Raw genomic sequence first — 6,000 nt, 5'->3', positions numbered from 1 at the left:
ATAGCTAACTGACCTGTACCCCAACCAAAAAGCAGGTCCAGGTGTGGTCAACTATTACTGCTAATTAGTGGACAGATTTAGTGATATTGTATCTGCAAACACATACTTGTGCAAAAAGATAAAACTAAACAACTTTGTATGGTCAAAGGCATGTCTAGAGGGTTTTGATAAGATGAAAATCCTGTCTGAAAAGTCTGTTCTGCCCAGTCCAGACTCTGAGAAAATGCTTGAGCTGGGTACAGATGCTCCAGACCTTGGTTTAGGGGCTGTACTGGTGCAATCAGGGGAAAATAACAAAAACAAAAAACCACCCCCTTAAACAAGAAACTGACAGCTATTGAACAAAAGTTTTCTGTGCTAGTAAAAGAATGTTATGCCATAGTGAAGGCCTGAGTGGCTTTATTGCCTAATCTCATTACCAGGAAATTCAAGGTCCTGACTCATGATTCTCCTCCATTAATCTGGTTACTCAGGACCAGGGGTGCAAATGCCAAGCTCTTGCACCACCACAAGACATGTGCTGTGAGCATGTTGCTGCTATCAGGGCTTTGAGCCAAAGCTGTGCAGCACAGAAGCACCCAGGGTTACACAGCAGATGGTGACAGAACTCCTTATTGGTCTGGGTAAACCCCCATAGCATGTCACACCTTCCCTCTTCCAGTACTGCAGGAGGTCATCTATAGGCAGTGGGTCAGAGCCCCCTTTCCTGGACTGGGCAGTTGCCACTATATTTTCTTTCCTCTTAATAGCCACAATTTCCATATAAAATTCTCCACCTTTTGACTTGTACACCATTTACAGAACTCTCTTTAAAGGCTGCTAGTCCTCTTCCTCTTCCTGCTTTTTACGGTACATCCACTGACATTTTTATATTTCTCAGGATGCTGCTGTCCTTATTCTCTCCTTCACTGCATAAACTTCCAGACTCTGCTGGGTCAGACTGTCTGCTGCTAGAATACGCTTTGCTGAATTCACTCCAGGTGTAACTCCACTGAGACAAGGTGATGGAGTTGAAATTAACAGAGTTATGCTTGGAGAATAAAATTCATCCATATGTACACTGAGCCAGGAACTGTCCCCAAAAGGTGCAATTTCTCATCAGCAGCTTCCCCTGCCCCCAGGCAGTACTGCTCCAGCAATGCTAGCTGCCTTTGGTTTAATGCAATGGCATCCCCCAACATGCAGGCCTGAATTGATTTTGATTTTTGTTCACATTTGAAAGGGAGGGAATCCCCTCCAACAGGGACTAAAACCTCTTTTTAAAGTGGAAATACGGTTTGATATTATAAATGCTGCTGAAAGAATCTCAAAGGGACACTGGACATTGCTGCATTATCAGTGGCGCATCAGGAGCCAAGCAGAGGTTTCACTCAAGAAACAAGCTGCTGTGCTAGCAAAAACAGCTGCTGTTGTCACATAAAGGAGAAGGAAAGCTCCTGAAGAAATAGGCCAGATATTGCAGATCCAGTCGAAAAGGGGGGCTGAAAGGGAGTAAAGTATTAGCAGCTCATGAACAGCATGAGCCTGATCCTACAGCTAATAGAGCCATGAAACTCCCATTGACTTCTACGGGAGCAGGCCCCCATGATTCCACTGTATATCCCCTGCTGACCTCCTAGGCAGGATTTCAGTGCGGGAGGGCACTCCAGCTACTGATACAATTGCCCAGGCAAGGGGAGTGTTTTGTGGGCGGACTGAAATTTGACATCAGGGGGAAGCTGGAACAGTGCATTGGTTACAAATATCCGTGATGCAGAGGCAGAGGGTGGATCTGGCTCCACACGTATAGGAGGTGGTGAGGGGTGGGGAGACCTGGTGGTTTGAAGAGCTTAAGAAACATGAGATTGACAGTGGAGGAGAAGCAGAAAGAGAAGGGAGCTGGGATGATAGAAAAGCTGCCACACTCACTGAAGGTAAATGAGAAATCAGTCTGCCAGTCTGTTTGGCAAAAGTCTGATTGCTGCTTAAACTGTTCTGTCTGGAGCTCTTGCAGCTGGTAACATGTGATGTTCCCCGGGGCACGTTCTGATCCATTAATTCAAACCTTTACACAAAATTTAGATCCCTGGTGATCTGCTTAAGCCTCCTGGATTTTAAAAATGCAAATCCACTCCACACAGTTTACAACAAGGAGTCCGGTGGCACGGATTTCATTTTCAAAATGGAATGCCTGTATTCTAAAGTGAGATGTTTTGTGTATAAAAATGAGAGAGTTCAGAGGAAGGTGCAGTACAAATGAGATGTCAGATGCATGCAGATAAATGCATAGTGCCAAGAGGGAAAGATTTTCAAAGGCACAAAAGTGAATCGGAGTTAGGCATGAACTCTCTTTTGTGCCTTTGAAAATCCCTCCCTAAAGAATTTGGTAAAGGGATTTGTTAGGTGTAATAACTATGCTGGACTTGTCACCTGAAGGTCTCAAAGTGCTTTACTAGCCAGTGATAGTTCACGGTAATAATGGAAATGTGTAGAATGCTAACAGAAGTAGGAAATAAATAGGTGTCATAATGAAAGATGACTGTTTAATGAGGAATAAACAAATGAGAAGTCAAATTTATTGATATGACATATGACCCAGAAACTGGCTTGATTGAACTTGACTTCTTAGGGTCGTTTATTTTTTTTCAGCTGATAGATAGATGATCTTTAACTGCTGTGAAGATGCTATCAAGTTAATCACAGCTGAATATTCCTCACAGATGTCCCTTGAGGAGACCTATCCCAGATCTTACTTCCTGTTTCTGAGTGATGCTCTGAACTTGGATCCAATATAAGCTACTCAAAAATGTTGGGCCAGTTACAATAATGAATCTTTCAGTCACATGCATGGGAGGTTGCTAGTAGCATTGCACCTTTCTGAAATTACATGCTCCAGTTACTCTGACTTTCTTTAGGATTGCTGAAACACAAAAATAGAGGAACAAGATGAGACATAAAAAACATCAGATCCCTAATGATATTGGAATCAGTATATTCCAGACCAGCCCCAGTAGGTATGATGCTGCTTAACACTTTTGGCCTTGTCACTCACTATGAAGAATACATAATGTAAGTTTTCCTGGGAGACTGTAGAAAACAAAAAGAACAGGAGTACTTGTGGGTTCTTTTTGTGGATACAGACTAACATGGCTGCTACTCTGAAACCTGTAGAAAACAAGCAGATATCTGTAATCCCGCTAATGGGTGGTGTTCACAGCTGTGTAGTATCAGGCCCTGCATTTCTATAACTTGCTACCTTTTTTTTTTTTAAAGGCATCATTTTTGGGGGGAAGGATACTGATACCTGAGCTACAATATTACTCACAATTAATAAAGCATGGTTCAATTTCTTAATGTTCATGTACAGTGTATTAAGAATTTTCTTTAATTATAGTGTATAAGAAAAGAATCTTGGAGCTATAAAGCTCCTCATTCCACTTGTGGCTCTCTAATTGACTCCCTGTGAAACCAATCAGTCTGGTTGGTAGAATATGAATGGTATAAAATATCACGACGAAAGGACCAAGCCCTGGAGCTTGGTTTCAGAGAAGAACATCTTCATATTTCAGGACTATTCAGATCTGGAGTTTTTGTTGTGCTCAGAATAGAGACAGAGTTCAGGAACATAGTTTGGTTTTCTACCCAAACATTTTGGGTCAAGCCCATCTCTGCACTAGGACTGTTCACAAAGCCTCACACACACTTAAAAGTGAGAGGTGTTTATGAGAACCCTTACAGCATATGAATATTTTATAGTCTTACAATATAGCAGAGCTGAAGGCTGTGTCCATCTTCGAAGCATCATGAAGTCATCAAATGATCTTAAGTATTGCTAGATCTATGGTGGAGTAAGGATCCAAGTGTTAGGCCTGGTCCACACTAAAAAGGGGGTTCGAATTAGGGTACGCAAATTCAGCTACGAGAATAGCGTAGCTGAATTCGAAGTACCCTAATTCGAACTACTCACCCGTCCAGACGCGGCGGGGTCGAACTCCGCGGCCCCCCCGTCGACTCCACCACCGCCGTTTGCAGTGGTGGAGTACCGGAGTCGACCGCGGTGCTTCCGGAGTTCGAACTATCGCGTCTAGATCAGACGCGATAGTTCGAACTCCGTGAAGTCGAACTCACCGCGTCGACCCGCGCGGTGAGTATGGACCTGCCCTTAGTTTTTGTCTTGTTGCCTGAAAGCATGCACTAGAATTAAAGGCCGCAGCGTGAAGTAATTTTAGGGGTGTCACAAATGGTGGATTCAGGCAAAACAGTATTTTAAGATACTGTAATCCTCACCTACTTTGATCTGAAAGCCTAGCTAGAGACTAATAGAGACTACTTCTCACATGGATTGAAGCTGTCTATTCGCTCTTCATTTAGTCAAATTCTTCTGTCAAGCATGCAACTGACCTCCACCCAGCTGTCAGTAGCTGTCAGTACACAAGAATGAAGACTCCATACATGATCCTGATCCTCCTCTCACTGTAGTTCATAGCAAAATTACTTTACTGAGAAGATAGAATTGTTACAACCTGGCTCAGTCCCACTCAGGATGGTCACCATTTGTTGCAAGTGGATCCAAGTGTTGGGCCCCATATTCTTCCAAGTCAACTAGGTCTACGCTGAGTCTAGTCACTGTTTCTAGCTCTGGGTCTCTAGGGACACTCCCAGGCTCAGACCTATTGTTGGGTCCTTCCTTGGGATTTGGGATTCCATAGTCCAACCACCCCAGACCCTGGACCCAGAGTCTCAGACTTCCTGAGCCCCTCAATTGTTTACATGCATTCCTCCAGAATTCCATCTTGCTGTGGGCTCTCTGACTTCTAATTTAATTACTTTGGGGACAACATGGCAGGAAAGCAAGAACAGAGACTTAGCAAAAGAACTTCTTAATCACAGGAGCTTTATTCTTAAAAAAGCACTAGAAAGTTAGAGATCTTTGCAAAATGACAAGTCCTGAGATGCACCCCCTGCTCTTAATCTAATCTCACCCTTTCTATGAGTCTGAGATCTCCTCAGTGGTTCAGACAAGGTGGAGTCCCTCCCGCCTTCTCTCTCTCTCCAGCCCTCTCTTCTTGAATATGGTGATGGATGCTCCCCTCTGCTCAGAGAAACATCCTCACCTTAAATCTAGTCTCCCTCTTTGGCTATGGGGCCTGGGTGAGATGCTGCAGATCTACCAGCCAGGCTGGTGCCCCGTGTAGAAAATCCATTGTTCCATGGGGTTGGGCCATCAGCTGAGAGACAATCAAAGTAGGTAGCTCTAGATTGTTCTGTGATGGCTTCTCAGTCATAGTCATTCATTTAGCTTTTAAGTGCCTTTCCTGGGCAGGTTGGCTGTCTGGACTACATTATAATAATCTTAGGTTAGACATAAGGTAAGCACACAACACAAAATGGATCTCCTAATCCAAAATGGAGATTACAACACAAAATGGAGCTCACAATTAGACCCAGTCATATCCCACATGGATCACATGGTCCTGATCCAGAGACTGGACTGAAACTCCAGTTGACTTCTGCCCCTATGTGTGTAAGTGAAGTAGTGATGAATAAAGTCCCTAGCTACTGGTGGAGCTTGAGCACTAGAAAGTAACATGATTAGCCCCCGAATTATTATGAATAGCGACCTTCATGCCATTGCTAGTGATTAAGTCAGCATACTTTCCCCTGTAGAGCTGGTTTACTGGGTTGGGGCTGGTGAGTCTGGCTTTCCCCTTGTACAGAAAAGACCTGATGCAATGGGCCGCACTAAATTAGGCAAATGTTGCCCTTATAGAGGAGCTTTCTGATATGCACTGGCTCTCCTGTGGAGCTTCCCATTGGCACCAGTGATGAGTCTTCATGTTGAAGAAATGCAGCATAGGCAATAGAGATCCGCAGTGCAGATAAGAGCTTTGCGGTGGGGCTCCAAGAGGAGACGTTTGCCTTAAAGGTTATCTTTGATGTAGGTTTCCCTTTGCAGAGCTGAACTACTCCTCTGCTTCCACTAGATGGCATTTGATTTCCTTAACAAAGCTCCTCGCTTGT

General features: G+C 44.0%; 1 protein-coding gene across 2 annotated transcripts in view; it reads left to right on the top strand.

The window, feature by feature from the left end:
- Positions 1–1,786: 1,786 nt before the first annotated feature.
- The window catches only part of ST8SIA5 (ST8 alpha-N-acetyl-neuraminide alpha-2,8-sialyltransferase 5), a 104,505-nt gene continuing 100,291 nt past the window's right edge, over positions 1,787–6,000 (top strand). For both annotated transcript variants that reach the window (XM_039545096.1, XM_039545095.1), the window contains exon 1: positions 1,787–1,913. The gene's annotated coding sequence lies outside the window, so the exon portion shown is untranslated. The remainder of the gene's footprint in view (positions 1,914–6,000) is intronic.

The sequence above is a fragment of the Mauremys reevesii genome, linkage group 6 (assembly GCF_016161935.1).
Source record: "Mauremys reevesii isolate NIE-2019 linkage group 6, ASM1616193v1, whole genome shotgun sequence".
NCBI lineage: Eukaryota > Metazoa > Chordata > Testudines > Geoemydidae > Mauremys > Mauremys reevesii.
The sequence above is the reverse complement of the archived record's forward strand: the minus strand, read 5'-3'. Positions and strand labels throughout refer to the sequence as shown.